The sequence below is a fragment of the Pelodiscus sinensis genome, chromosome 29, assembly GCF_052426305.1.
Source record: "Pelodiscus sinensis isolate ZL-2025 chromosome 29, ASM5242630v1, whole genome shotgun sequence".
Classification (NCBI taxonomy): Eukaryota; Metazoa; Chordata; order Testudines; family Trionychidae; genus Pelodiscus; species Pelodiscus sinensis.
Genome location: NC_143080.1, coordinates 9,603,360 through 9,618,778, shown reverse-complemented (window position 1 = coordinate 9,618,778; position 15,419 = coordinate 9,603,360). Strand labels below are relative to the sequence as shown.

At 50.0% G+C, this 15,419-nt stretch overlaps 1 protein-coding gene across 3 annotated transcripts in view; it reads left to right on the top strand.

Annotated features, from left to right (window-relative positions):
* The window catches only part of KCNH6 (potassium voltage-gated channel subfamily H member 6), a 122,897-nt gene that overhangs the window by 22,191 nt on the left and 85,287 nt on the right, over positions 1–15,419 (top strand). The window contains exon 1 of one of the 3 annotated variants that reach the window (XM_075911218.2): positions 1,844–1,948. The exons of the other annotated variants lie outside the window; for them this stretch is intronic. The gene's annotated coding sequence lies outside the window, so the exon portion shown is untranslated. Of the gene's footprint in view, positions 1–1,843; positions 1,949–15,419 lie in introns of those variants that run through there. 3 annotated transcript variants of the gene reach the window in all.

The window sequence follows — 15,419 nt, the reverse complement described above, 5'->3', positions numbered from 1 at the left end:
GGTTCTAGTGTTATGTGAAGGGGTAGCACTATTACCTATTCACTTTCTCCACACCATTCGTGATCATACAGACGGGTGATAAGTCATCTCTTTTTCCAAGCTGAACAGACCGGGTCTCTTTAATCTCTCCTCACATGGCAGCTGCTCCGTCCTCTTAATCATCTCTATGGTCCTTCTCTGTACCTTTTCCGCTTCTAATTTAGCTTTTTTGAGATGGGCTGAGCAGAACTCCATGTACTGCTCCTGGTGTGGGTGTACCGTGGATTTATAGAGTGGCATTATGAGAGATTCCTGTCTTATTATCTCTCTCCTAGTGGTTCCTAAGGTCGTTAGCTTTTTTGACTGTCACTGTACATCGAGCTGATGGTTTTCAGAGAACTATAAATAAGGGCTCTAAGAACTCTGTCTTGAGTGGTACAGCTAATTTAGACTCCATCGTTTTATGTATAGCTGGGATTGTTTTCCAGGGTACATTACTTCGCATTTCTCAACTGAATTTCATCTGCCGTTTTGTAGCCCTGTCCTCCGGCTCTGTGAGGTCCCTTGGTAACTCTTTGCAGTCTGCCTTGGACTTCACTCCCTGCTGAAATCTCTTCTCCTCCTTAGCAGGCGGGGACTGGGACCAGAGGTCTCATGTCTCACGTGAGCACCACAATCACTGGGCTAACAGTTCTGAGGGATTTTCTCCTCCTCTTCCTCTCGCCTGGCTCTTCTGTGTGAACCCGCCTGAAGGGGCCGATCTTGTAGGTGTGCTCAGAGGCTGCCTATTGATCAAGCCCTATATGTGACTTAGCTCTTCGGCTGCCTATCTCTCCTGGGCTATGGCTCGTTGGGAGATGGGCTACGGCTCGTCCAGGCACATAGAGGAAGGTGGCATAGAAGCAGAAAAATAGATACCTAGGCAATTCTTACTGCGAAAACGAGGGTGGCGAGTGAGTTTGTAAGCAGCTACTAGATTCATTTGGAGTGTTGTGCATTGGGGTAGAGCCTAAAACAAGGACTAATGCAGCCTCCAGGCCCTAGTCCTGCTCTTGCTCCCTGGCCAACATGGAGTCTTCAATACTCCTGACTCCTAATCTTCATTGACTAAGCAACAGAGCTTCTGCTCCCAGTCGATCTCTGGCATTCCCAGATTCTAGCCACCTCTCTCAGCTGTTTTCGTGGTGGCGTCGACTTTCCTCGGCTTGATTTCATCCAGTTGCCCATGCTCTTTTGGGCCTCTCTGGGCAAAACATCCAGCAGGAAGGACTCACACAAACATATTCCATAAGAATATTGCACTGTGTGTGTGTGTCTCGCACAAACATATTCCATAAGAATGTTGCATGGGATTGTGTGTGTGTCGCACAAACATATTCCATAAAAACATTGCACGGGATGTGTGTGTCTCGCACAAACATATTCCATAAGAATATTGCACGGGATGTGTGTGTGTTGCAAAAACATATTCCATAGGAATATTGCACTGTGTGTGTGTGTGTGTGTGTGTGACAAACATATTCCATAAGAATATTGCACAGTGTGTGTGTGTGTCACAAAAACATATTCCATAAGAATATTGCACAGTGTGTGGATGTGTGTTGCACAAACATATTCCATAATACTATTCATGGTGTGTGGATGTGTGTCGCACAAACATATTCCATTAGAATATTGCATGGTGTGTGTTGCACAAACATATTCCATTAGAATATTGCACTGTGTTGTGTGTACCAGCATGCTAAGTGGGAGACTCGATGGGGCGTCTGTGCTGAGCAGGGCGAGCACAGTTCCGGTTTTCTCGCTGGTTTCATGTTACTGGGATATTTTTAAACAGTGTGAAGCTGCAGTTGCACCTGTGCTCCAGAAGCCTGGTGCTCATTACACAGAGCTGTGTAAAACCACCAGGCTCTCACATCCAAAGCCAGCTGACTGGGCTGCTGGCTCAGGGAGAAGCCAGAGGAGACTGGTAAGTGTTCCGAATGGCTCCTAGCCTTTTGCCCTGGGCATCTGCATTAAGGACTGGCAGATGTTCCAGTAGGCAAAGTGGTGCAGGTACCCACAGCCTGTTTTCTGTGATCGTTTTCCACTGGATTGGCTTGAAATTTTTAATGTTTTGTGGGAACGCATCAACTTGGTCCAAATGTCAAAGGGCAGTTACCCAAACGTTTCGTGCCAGCTGGATTTGCTTCACCTTTTAGAGCCTATTGTCTAATTAACAAGCAGGTTGAAAAGAGACACATGGATGTTTCTGAAACTAACCTTTCCGAATGTTCGTGTTCTGGTAAATGTCAAAATTTTGCCTTTTCGCTCGGATTCGGGCTGGGAGAGGGAGCTATTGAAATGTTAGGCGCTCCCGTGGAACGGAAATTCAGTCACCTCTAGCCTGCTCTGCACTGGGGAAACCGAGAGAGCTCCCCCTGCTAGAAATGGGGGTGTTATGCTGGGGTTCATAAGCAGACGCAGTAGAGAGAGAAACTAGCTAGATCTGGGCAAATATTTTTAGGAAAATGCGTTCGCCTTCGCTTACTATTTCCCCCTCAATATCAGGGAAGGGGACAGATGGCAGGGACCAGACTGCGGACAGTCTGACCTCGTTGTTAGAGCTGGGCAACCCAGAAGACAAGCCAAGGGCCAGAGCTGGAGACAGGAGCAGGACACGAGAGCAAGAAAAGTTATTTATTAGTTCCCTAAATAGAAGAACTAGAGGACACCAAATGAAATTAATGGGTAGCAGGTTTAAAACGAATAAAAGAAAGTTCTTCACACAGCGTGTAGTCAACCTGTGGAACTCCTTGCCAGAGGAGGCTGTGAAGGCTAGGACTATAATAGAGTTTAAAGAGAAGCTAGATAATTTCATGGAGGTTAGGTCCATAAAAGGCTATTAGCCAGGGGATAAAATGGTGTCCTTGGCCTCTGTTTCAGAGGCTGGAGAAGGATGGCAGGAGACAAATCGCTTGATCATTGTCTTCGGTCCACCCTCTCTGGGGCACCTGGTGCTGGCCACTGTCAGCAGACAGGACACTGGGCTAGAAGGACCTTTGGTCTGACCCAGTACGGCCGTTCTTATGTTCTTACGTTCGAGGCAAAGGAACGAGGCTGGGCCAGGAGTGCCCCGTGTGAGCAGCTAGCGACCTATTGCTGAGTGCCAAGGGAGACCGGTGGGCTCCTTGCAGTCGTTTGGGGACTTCTGCTGCCCTCAGGCCGGTTAACCAGCTGTGACCTCAAGCACATCGTTGCTGACAACGAGGGAGAAGGGAGGGGGAGAAAAAGACGAGGGGGGAGGAAGTAGAGAGCTCAGTGTTGCCATTTCTTCCTCCTTTTTTCATATTGGCTGGGCTAAGAAGTGCCAGCTCCCTTATGAGCTCTTGATTGGCTGCCCACCCCACATGCCCGCCTCCTGGGGCAGAGCAACCAATCAAAGCTGCTACGGGATATGGGCGGAGCCCCTCTCCTCCACTCCCCTCTCCCAGCCCGATGCTGTTTTCACAGGAGGGGAGGGAGAAAGGAAGAGCCCAGCAGCTCCATGCACCCCCCCTCATGTAAGCAGCAGGGGCAAGAGGGCACCTCTGCTCCCTCCTCCCCCCCTACGAGGCCAGGCCTGGGAAGGGGGTTAAGAGCCCTGGGTGCTACAGGAGGTTTGGGGGGGCTGCACTGAGGAGGTATGACTGGGAGAACATGGGACGGGGGGGGGAGGTTGAAAATCTGAATTCCTCTTGTCCCACCCTTGCCCATATCCAGGGCAGTTTGCATGGGCTGGACCAGGGCTGGTTATCGTGCTGTCTGCCCAGGGCCCTGTGTGTACTGAAGGGGCTGGCTAGATGAACCCCACTTGCGTTGCCTGGGACAGCCCATGCCAGCCAAACCCCCCCAGCAAAGTGAAGGGAGCGCCAAGGGTCAGCAGAAAGGTGATTGTCCGGAGAGCCGCGTGAAGGTCTCCGCTTTGGCCTCTTGGCCATTGACGTGTGTTCTTGAGAGGCTGGCACCGAACGCCGCCAAATAGGTGACCGCGTGTCTGGTCTTGGGTGGGACTGTCCCTTGGTTAAGCTCTGGCCCAGCCATTGAGACTCTTTTGGCAAATGAGGGGGAGGGGAGTTGTGATGCCAGCCCCATGCGGGGGGCAGACAGCGGCACCATTGCTGGTCTTGTACAGGGGGACGGGCAGGGCTCAGGTGAGCCCACAGAGTTTCCCCTTTGGAAAACGGGGTCACCCAACTCCCAGTGTGTTAGGAGTCAAAGATCACTGAATCCATATGATTGAACAGGCTTGGGAGTTTACGGGGAGCTGCCTGGGAGCCCGCATTCCTGGCTTCCCTGCTGGTCACCTAGGGTACGTCTAAACTACATGCCTCCGTCGACGGAGGCATGTAGATTAGCCAGATCGGCAGAGGGAAATGAAGCCGCGATTAAAATAATCGCGGCTTCATTTAAATTTAAATGGCTGCCCCGCTCTGCCGATCAGCTGTTTGTCGGCAGATCGGGGCAGTCTGGACGCGCCGCGCCGACAGAGAAGCCTTTTTTGATCGGCACAGGTATGCCTCGTGAAACCAGGTTTACCTGTGCCGATCAAGAAAGGCTTCTTTGTCGGCGCGGCGCGTCCAGACTGCCCCGATCTGCCGACAAACAGCTGATCGGCAGAGCGGGGCAGCCATTTAAATTTAAATGAAGCCGCGATTATTTTAATCGCGGCTTCATTTCCCTCTGCCGATCTGGCTAATCTACATGCCTCCGTCGACGGAGGCATGTAGTTTAGACGTACCCCTAGTGACCAGCTAGGTGAGCTTGGCTAATTCCCTTCCCTTCTCTCTGCCTTTCTTTCCACATCTGTACCTAGATGGTCTCAGCTTTGGGAAAGGCCTTTGAGATCCGTGGATCCACACGTGCAGGGTATATTAGATGATGCACTAATGGCCTGGCTGATTGATGACCTCGGTGGCTGTTTATGCTTATTCTGTGAGCGATTGGTGGCCATTAATGGTTATTTAGCTGCGCCGGGGAGTAAGCACATGAATCATCGCTTCTGCAAACGTGCTTGGATGCTATTTAGGTGCTCAGGTGAACTCCCCGCGTAGTTCCTGTTCCTTTCTCAGTCTGAACACGCTTACACAGAAGACACCATCCTAGAGGGAGCATGGCTGGGATCGGACATGGCGCATGCCCATCAGTGGCCATGCTGAGGTGGAAGATCAAGGAGGCAAGAGAGGAGCAGGGAAAGACTTAACCTATCCAGCCCAGCCTGCACCAAACACTCTCTCTTTGGGACAGGCCCCAGGTGGGCCTGCTGCAGGGAGACACCAGGCACTGAAATTGTAGGCCTGATTTTTTTCAGCTCTCTGCAGTGCTGGGTGGTTGGGAAACCCAAGCCCTGGCCCTGCATCCTTCTGTCAGTTTGGTCCCACAACGCAGATCCAGAGTCCCTTTCCCCTCCATACCCTTGCAGGCGCAGGGCTCCGTTATATAACCCTGCTGTAGATTTAGCTACTCTGCCATGAGATCCTGCAGATTAAAACCGCACCAGGCTGGGGAGGGAGGGATTCAGTGATCGCTGCCGGGGGCAGATTAATAGCTGGCTTTGTCTAATATTCATAACAATGCTGCTTTTGTCTCCAGCTCCTGGAAAACCCCATGTCCTCTTGATTAGTTTAATACTGAGGATACAGCCAAACACATTAACCACTCTAGCTGCTGCAGGGGATAAGCCGGGGGGGGGGGGGGAGGACAGCTCCTATTATGATGATAGTCTTGTTATTAAATGTTTGCCTTTATCAAGGTCAAGGGAGAAGTGGGGCAGGGAAATGCAAGCCCCCTATTTTTCTCCAGCAAAAGGCGCAGATTAGCTCTCTGCAGTCCTCATGGTCGGGAGGCCACATCCCAGCCCTTCCCTCTACACCAGGGTCCCTGTTGGCCCCAGACTCCTCCCTTGTCCCTGCTGTGGGCCCATCCCGTTGGGTCTGAGGCGGCTGAGGCAGGGACACGGCCTGTGGGGGAGCTTGTGCTGCTGCTGCCCATGCTGTGCCCTGCAGATAAAATCCAGGGCAGCTGGTCCAGAGATTTTCCCAGCATCCTCTTTGAAGTAATGTTAAATAAACAGCAGGGTGGTAGCCTGGGTCCTGGCCGCCCTTCCCCTGCCAGGGCCCGGCCTGAGGAGAGGGAAGGTTCCGTGACCATGGAGTGGAGGCAGCCGAACTCGCTCCTTGTCGCTTTCCTTCTGCTCCCATGAGGGGTGATCATCATTAACCCGCAGCCCACTACCCCACGCAGGCCGGGGGCTGCTCCAGCCCTGCCAGGCCTGCTGCTGTGCAAGCAGGGGGCTGCCTCAGCCGGGCTGGAGTAGCTCCTGCCTGCGTCAGGCCTCCAGTCAGGCCCCCACCTGAGTCGGGGGCCCACTCCAGCCCGGCTGGCGCCTCACCCGCCCCTCCCGTTTAAGTGACTAACCCGTGTGGCACGAGCCCCTCTTTCCCTGGCCAGTGTTCGGGCCGGCAGCCCTCCCCCCACCTTTGCCAGGGGTTGGGCTTGCAGCTGGTTTCTGGGGGAGGAAGCCCAGACGCTCTTTCTGGGACACCCTCCCCTGCCTGGCTCTGTAACTGTTGGCCCTTCGTCTGTCTGCCTGTCCACCACCTTCAGGCCTGCTGGAGGCCTTTAAAAGCTTCCCCAGTTAGAAGTGGAGTCCGCTGGCCCCAATCTGCCCTGGCCAGCTCCCTGCCAGCTGCTCCTAATTGCCCTGCAGCCCTCTGCCCCTAATTAGCAGGCCGTTTTGTGCTTTGGGGCTGCCTTTCCCCCATCTGTAGCTGCCCTCTGGCCTGACTTTGCCACACCGGTTAAGTGATTCCAGGGGATTTTACATCCCTAGCTCCCACCCATGTGCCATGTTCTCTTTGGCCATGGCAGGAGCGGGGGCCCGCTTTCACCTACTTCTCATACCCCTCCTAACAGCCGCACGCAGCGGCTATAGAACCACCCTGCCATCTACCTTCTCTCTAACTCGGGGGGAGTGCAGAGAGACGCCCCTGCACCCGTCCACCCTGCACGGCAGAAGGGAGCGCGCACCACGCACGGCCCCGCGGTTCTGAGTGTTCCACACGCTCTCACCGGCCACCTCTTGGAGTCTGCTGCGGGGGAAACGCTTCTGGGAGAGCAGCCTGTTTTCCTGTAGGGTCGGCACCATCCAACTCAGTGCTTGGCTACTTTCCATGGATTTGGATTTGGGTGGTCATTAAAATGACGGTATTTCTAAGTACAGGAAATGGCCTGTTGGATTGTATTGCCCAAGGGCATTTCCACAGTGGAAAAACACAATGCTTTAGGCGCAAGAATCTTTGCAATAGACAATTCTGGTGTAACCAGCTCCTAGAGCAGGGGTGGGCAAGGTACGGCCTGGGAACTGGATCTAGCCTGCCAAGCCTTTCAGTTTGGCCCATGGCCCACCCCACTGGACCCACAGGCAGGGAGCAGCCCGAGGGCTGAGAGCAGCTGGCTGCTTCATCTGCCTCTCTGTGCCGGAAGGGAAGGTAGGGGGTAGCTTAAGAACATAAGAACGGCCATACTAGGTCAGACCAAAGGTCCATCCAGCCCAGTGTCCTGTCTGCCCACAGCGGCCAATGCCAGATGCCCCAGAGGGAGGGATCACAACAGGTAATCCTCACGTGATCCTTCCCTGTCTCCCACTTCCAGAGAAACAGAGGCTAGGGACACCATTCCTACCCATCTTGGCTAATAGCCAGTGATGGACCTAACCTCCATGAATCTATCTAGCTCTTTTCTGAACCCTGTTAAAGTTTTAGCCTTCACCACATCCTCCGGCAAGGAGTTCCATAGGTTGACTATGCGCTGAGTGAAGAAAAACTTCCTTTTGTTTGTTTTAAACCTGTTGCCTATTCATTTCATTTGGTGACACCTGGCTCTTCTATTGTGGGAATAAGTAAAGAACTTTTCCTTATTCACTTTTTCCACACATCACGGTGAACTCCCCTCTTCATCCAAACTCCCTCTCAGGTCCCACACCCTCTCCTGAACCCCAATTGCCTATCCCAAGCTCCCTTCTGCACCCAACCTCCATCCCAGACCCTGCACCCCCTCCATGGAAAAGTGCAGCCCTTGGCCACTTACCAAAATCTTGGAGTGGCCCCCCCATCAAAAATTATTGCCCACCTCATCCTAGAGGAAGCTGTAGGCAGAAGTTGATGGGGAAGCCCTGGGATGGGTTCCCTAGGCAGGTGGTGGAGTCTCCATCCCTAGAGGTTTTTAAGTCCCAGCTTGACAAAGCCCTGGCTGGGATGATTGAGTTGGGGTTGGTCCTGCCTTGGGCAGGGGGCTGGATTCGGTGACTCCTGAGGTCTCTTCCCACCCTAATGTTGTATGATTCTGATGCAGGAATGGGAGTCTGGATCTATATGGAGAGGGAATGCTAATGCATAGTGAATTGTTTGCTGCTGCAGCCTCTGGGGCTTATCCTGACTCACTGTCTGGCGTAAATCTGGCATCACTCCCTCCAAAGTGTGAGCGCAGAACTGGCCTTTCTGTTTTGCGGTTCCCCACATGTGTCGATCAGGCCCAGATGACAATTCTACATTGTAGCTGCTCACACTTTTCAGTGATCAAAACAGGAAGGAAAAGTAGCGACTTAACACCTTTACACACACCACATGTGTTAGACAGAGGGGTGGGTGCTGCATGGAAGCTGTGATTGCACGACTGTCAGAAACGCTGTGGCGATACATTTAAAACGTGTGCAAGCTGGAGCAGATCTGCCAAGTTGTGTCCTGGGGATGGGCTGACATGTTTGGGATTCAAACAAGGACTGATCCAAACCGGCTCCTAGAATGTGAATCCTTTCAGAATCTCCAAGAAAAAGCTGGAGAGGGGGGAGGTTCATAGATTAATCACAGCAGCTCTTTCATCTACTCTGACGTCTGGAAAAACACAGACCAGAGATGCTAGGAATGATCTGGGGGAAGTTCCATCTTTTAGAGAAAAACATCCAACCTTGATTTTAAAATTGTCCATGCGGAAGACACCACCACAGCCCTTGATAAAATGTGTCAATGGTTAATTACTCTCACTGTTAAATATTTATGCTTTATTGCCAATCAGACTTTATCTGGCGTCAAGTTCAGTCCCTGGACCTCGTTCTGTCTTTTTCTACTCAGTTGATGAGACTGTTGATAAATATTTGTTCTCCCCTTCTCTTTGTGAAGCTGCATAGACTGAGCAAGTTTTCTAACCCTTGAATCATTCTTCTCTGAACTGTCTCTCATTTATCAACATCCTTCTTGACTTGCGGGCACCAGAACTGGCCACAGTTTTCTGCCAATGGTTGCACCAGTGCCAAATACAGAGAGAAAATAACCTCTTTGCTCCTACTAGAGATTCCTGGGATGTGTGAACCCTTTTGGCTGCTGTGTCACATTAGGAGTTCATGTTCATCTACGGGACCATCTTCAGACCACTTCTTCAGAGCCACAGCCCCCCAGGATGAGTCCCGCATCTTAACAGTATGGCCTGCTTTCTTTACTCCTGGATGTATGCATTTACGTTTAGCCATATTAAAAATGCATTAGGGCTGTCGCTTAATCACCTGTGTTAACTCAAAAATGAATTGTGATTAAATGCAGCGTTAAGCAATAGAATACCGATTGAAATGTATTAAATGTTTTTGGATATTTTTCTACATTTTCAAATATATTGATTTCTATTACAACTACGACCACGAAATGTACAGTGCTCGCTTTATATATTTGATTGCAAGTATTTTCACTATAAAAATAAATGAAAGAAATGGTATTTTTCAGTTCACCTCCTCCAAGTAGTGAAGCATAGTCTCTTTACAGGGAAAGTATCATTTACAAATGTAGATTTTTTTTGTTCTATTAACTGCACTCAAACAAAACAATGTAAAATTTTAACTCTTACAAGTCCACTTAGTCCTACTTCTCATTCAGCCAATTGCTAAGAAAATCAAGTTTGATTATATTTACAGGGTGCCTGCTGCTTATTTACAATGTCACCTGAAAGTGAGAAAATGTGTTCACATGGCACTGTTTGTAGCTGGCATTGCAAGATATTTACATGCCAGATATGCTGAACATTTGTATTCTCCTTCATGCTTCGGCCACCATTCCAGAAGATGTGCTTTCATGCTGACAATGCTCATTTATAAAATAATGCATTACAGGAAGTCCCCAGCTTACGAACGAGTTGTGTTCCAAAAGTTTGTTTGAAAGTCGGTTGTTTAGAACTCACAACACATTTTCCCGTGAAAACAATGGTATAAATGGCAGTTAGGTTCTCAGGCTAGCCCACAAAAGCCTAATTAACCCATAATGTCGCTGAAATACTGTATATTTGTACTGAAAACTTGTAGAAATAGTTTTTATTTAACCTTGAATGTGGGTGCTTGAGGAAAGGCAGGTTAATTAGAGGAGGAGAAGGAGACAGGTGGAGATTCTGAAGGGGACTTTTGGACATCCCCCGGCAGCTGCTCCTTGCCGTTTGCACTGAGCCTCCACTCACCAGGAGGTAGCAAGAGGCGTGGGTGTGGGTTGGAGGACTCCGGAGGAGCAGGGGAGGCCGCGCGGCCGGTGGCTGGAGAAAACCGTCAGCTTCCACTTCAAGACACCGCTTCTCTTCAGCCGCTGGCAGTGCGACCGCCCCCTACTCCTCCAAAGTCCTCCGGCCAGCACCTGCACTGCTTGTCACCACTGGGCCTCTTCCCTGCTCCCCTGAGGCCAGGGCTGTCCTTTACCCATGCACAGACTGCACAGCTGTGTAGGGCACCTGAAGATTTGGGGCACTGCTGGGTCTGAATGTCCACCCATCTCTTCTTATCGCTGCTCTGGGACTCTGCTTCCTCCGGAGAGGATCTAGTTAACTTAACAGAGACTGCCAGAGCTATTAGCAGGGCACTGAATCTGTGAAAGAGACACTTAAGTGGGAATGAAGCCTTTGCCAACCCCCGACATAGACTGTCAGTTTCTGAATTGACTGTGCTAGTCGACAGGACCTTGGTTTAAAATTTGCTTTCAAAATATTTTATTAGTGATTATACTATCACATCTCTCAAAAAAATCCGCATCCCCCCCCTTTGGGCTGCTGTCAGGCACAGGGGTACTGCTTCAATAGTACTGCATAGCGCCCCATAAATCTTAAAGATGGCCCTGCCTGACGCTGCAGACGAGCTTTTGTATGTATGTGCGGATGTTCGTAAGTCAGATAGCTCAGGGCTTGCCTGTAATTCAATTTGTGACAGAACTCCTTGGGGGAGATTTGTACGTCTCCTGTTCCGTTTTACCGTATAGTTCCTGATACAGCCGTCTCGGATGAGGACCCGGGTTGGTTTTAAGAATGCTTTGACAGCACATTGGACAGGACGGAGAGAAGGCACCCATATGAGATTTCTAAAAATAGACACAGCGCTTGACCCAGGGTTTAAAACTCTGAAGTGTCTTCCAAAATCTGAGAGGGACGAGGCATGGCGCTTGCCTTCAGAAGTCTTAAAAGAGCAACACTCTGTGGCGGAAACTAAAGACCCCAAATCACCAGAAAAGAAAATCAGCCGTCTGCTGGTGGCATCTGATGAAACATATGTCGTCCCGCTCTGCTTTCGATTGTTGTCAAGCCGACTCTGGCATCAGCCTGGAGGCATGCCCTCTGAAGTGGTGGTTGGAGCATGAAGTGACATATGGATCCTTAGTACATCTGGCACCTAAATATCTTGTGACTACACCAGTGCTCTTGCTTTCAGATGACATTGGAAACAAGAAGCAGGAAACTTTATCTCCTGAAACTGAGCTTGTTTGTCTGAGCAGCGGTGCTTCAGAGCCTGCGAGTCCACGCAGCCGTCCTCCTTGTTCAACCAATTTACTCTTGTGGGATATATAGGCAATTCTGTTATATGGACCATACCCCACTCTATACAGGGGCGGCCTGTGCATATAGGCTGACTCAGCCATCGCCTAGGGCACCGTGTTAAACAGGGCGCCCAATGATGACATCACACCATTGAGGGCTGTGGAGGCGGGGGCGCTGATCGCGCATTCCGCCTGGGGCGCCAGCTGCCGGCAGCCTGCCTTGGGCCGCCGTGACTATATACTGCCTGTATTGCAGCTGTGTGCTGATTGGGCTGCCGGTGGTGAGAACCACTGCTCTAAAGTTTTACATTATTTTATTTTTAAATAAAGGCTGTTAGCCAGGGGATAAAATGGTGTCCTTGGCCTGTTTGTCAGAGGCTGGAGAAGGATGGCAGGAGACAAATCGCTTGATCGTTGTCTTCGGTCCACCCTCTCTGGGGCACCTGGTGCTGGCCACTGTCGGCAGACAGGCTACTGGGCTAGATGGTCCTTTGGTCTGACCCAGTACGGCCGTTCTTATGTTCTTATGTTAATGAAGGGTTTTTTTGGTACCTAATTCTACATTTTGTAAGTTCAGCTTTCATGAGAAAACAATGAGGAATCCTGTGGCACTTTAAACAGATATATTGGATCTGATTAGATATGATCTGATTAGCTATCCGATCTATTGCATGTGATGAAGTGGTCTTAACTCACAGGCTATGTCTACACTGCGGTTTTCTGGCGGAAGAGGATATGCAAATGGAGCACTCATTTGCATATCTTCTTCCGATTCTTTTTGCCGAAGAGGTTTTGCCGCTAAAAAGCCCTGTGTCGGCGGAGCCATTTGTCAGAAAAAAACCCTTTTTTGCAAGATTCTGGAAACCTTGATTTTTTAGGAATAAGGGATCTTGCAAAAAAGGTGTTTTTTTTCTGACAAATGGGCCCGTCTACAAGAGGCTTTTTAGCAGCAAAACCTCTTCCACAAAAAGAATCGGAAGAAGATATGCAAATGAGCACGCCATTTGCATATCCTCTTCCACCAAAAAATCGCAGTGTAGACATAGCCACAAAACCTTGTGCCCAACTATATCTGTTAGCCTTTAAGGCACCACACAACTCCGCTTTGTTTTGGAAGTTACAGGTTCACACAGCTACCCCTCTGAGGCCTCTCATGGTAAAGAGATTGCACTACTGTACGTGCATTTGGTGAACTGAAAAACACTATTTCTTTTGTTTTAACAATGCAAGTATTTGTTTGTAACCAAATATAAATGCAGCACTATACACTGGGTTTTGTGTTGTAATTGAAAACAATAGATTTGGAAATGTAGACAACATCCACAGCATTTTAAATGGTATTCTGTGATTGTTTAGCAGCACGATTCATAGTGTGATTCATTTTTATATTCGCATGACAGCCCTAAAATGCATTTTTTTCTGATTGCACTCAGTTTACCAAGCGATCCAGCTCACTTTGAGTCAGTGACTGGCCCTCTTTGTTATTTACCACTCCCCCAAGTTTTGTGTCATCTGCAAACTTTATGGCTACATCAGTCTTGCTCAAGAAAATATGCAAATGAGGTGCAGCAATGATTATTGCTGTGCCTCATTTGCATACGAAATGAGCCGCCGTTTTTGCGCAAGGGGCTTTTGCACAAGAGCCATTCTGCCGCTTATTTTCAGGCAGAAAGGCTCTTGCACAGGAAGTAGACGGCTCCTTCTTGCCCAAAAGCCTCTTGTGCAAAATGGCAGCGCATTACATATGCAAATGAGGAGCGGCAATATTCATTGCCGTGCCTCATTTGCATATGTTCTTGTGCAAGACTGGGCAGTGCAGATGTAGCCCATCAGTTTTGTTTTCTTCCAGGTTACTGATAAAAATGTTAATAGTATAGGGCACAGTGCCAATCACTGCAGGATCCACTGGAGACTTACCCACTGGAGGATGGGTCTCCCTATGCAGTTACATTTTTGAGACAGATCAGTTAGCCAGTTTTTAATCCATTTCATGTGGGCCGTATTCATTTTAGATCACTCCCGTGTTCTAGCCAAAATGTGGTGTGGTACCAAGTCAAAAACCTTACAGAAGGCCAAGTATATTAGGATACCTGTTATCTTTATCAGGTAATCTCATTTTTTAAAAACAAATCAAGTTACTTTGACAGGATCTATTTTCCATAAACCCATTGTAGCGCGGCTGGACTCTACACCACGGGCACCTCCTACTGGACACTCTGGCTGTGTCTAGACTGGCCAGTTTTTCTGGAAAATCAGCCGCTTTTCTGGAAAAACTTGCCAGCTGTCTACACTGGCCGCTTGAATTTCCGCAAAAGCACTGACTTCCTACTGTAAGAAATCAGGGCTTTTTGCGGACATACTATGCTGCTCCTATTTGGGCAAAAGTCCCTTTTGTGCAAAAGGGCCAGTGTAGACAGCTGAGATTTGTTTTACGCAAAAAAGCCCCGATTGCGAAAATGGCCATCGGGGCCTTTTTGCGCAAAAGCGCGTCTAGATTGGCCATGGATGCTTTTCTGCAAAAAGTGCTTTTGCGGAAAAGCGTCCGTGCCAATCTAGATGCTCTTTTCCGAAAATGCTTTTAACGGAAAACTTTTCCGTTAAAAGCATTTCCGGAAAATCATGCCAGTCTAGACGTAGCCTCTGGGAATTAGCTTTTCATCTCTGGAGCGCCCCCTTTTGGCCTGTGTCACTCCTGCTGTTACCTCTTTTTCCTCCACCTCTGTGTTATTAGTCTCCCCCTAGACTGTGGCACCCCCTTCCCTCCTGGGTACTGCCCCACCACAGTGCCCCACACTTTGGAGTCCTCCCCCTGTGGGAACCCCTAACTCCCTATGCCCATCTTGCCTCAGTGACCCACGGCCAGTCTTCTTCTAGCCCAGGGGTGGCCAGCGTATGGCTGTTGAGCCACATACGGCTCTTTGCTCACAGAAATGTGGCTCTCAGGGTTACGGCTCATTCGGAGCCGCATGCCCGCTTTGTGCACACCCCCCTGGAAGGAGAAGTGCATGGCTGTGGCAGTGGCAGCTCTGGTGAGACCCAGAATGGGAGGGGCCTGGGGGTGCCTGGCTCAGGAGGAGAGGGAGAGGGAGGGCATTGGGTTAGAGTGGGGGGAACTCGGGGGGGCTGGGTCTAGGGAAGAGGGAGGGCATTGGGTTAGAGTGGGAGGAACTCGGGGGGGGGGCTGGGTCTAGGGAAGAGGGAGGGCATTGTGTGGGGGGGGGCTGGGGTTGCCTGGCTCTGGGGGAGGGATGAGTGGCTCTTTGCACTACTATCCACAGCTCTTTTGGCTCTTCGGCGACGTCTACACTGGCATTATCTTGTGCAAAAACTCTTTAGCGCACGAGTTCTTGGGTTAAAGTAATTGTGAAAGAGAGCGTCTACACTGGCATGTGCTTTTGCACAAGAGCATCCGTGCCAGTGTAGACGCGCTCTCGCGCAAGAAAGCTCTGACGGCCATTTTAACCATCGGGCTTTCTTGCGCAAGAAATTCATGTTGCCTGTCTACACAGTTGTGCAAGAACAGTTGCACCAGAGGGCTTATCCCTGAGCGGGAGCATCATAGCTCTTGTGCAGGGCGCCCTGATTTCACACATT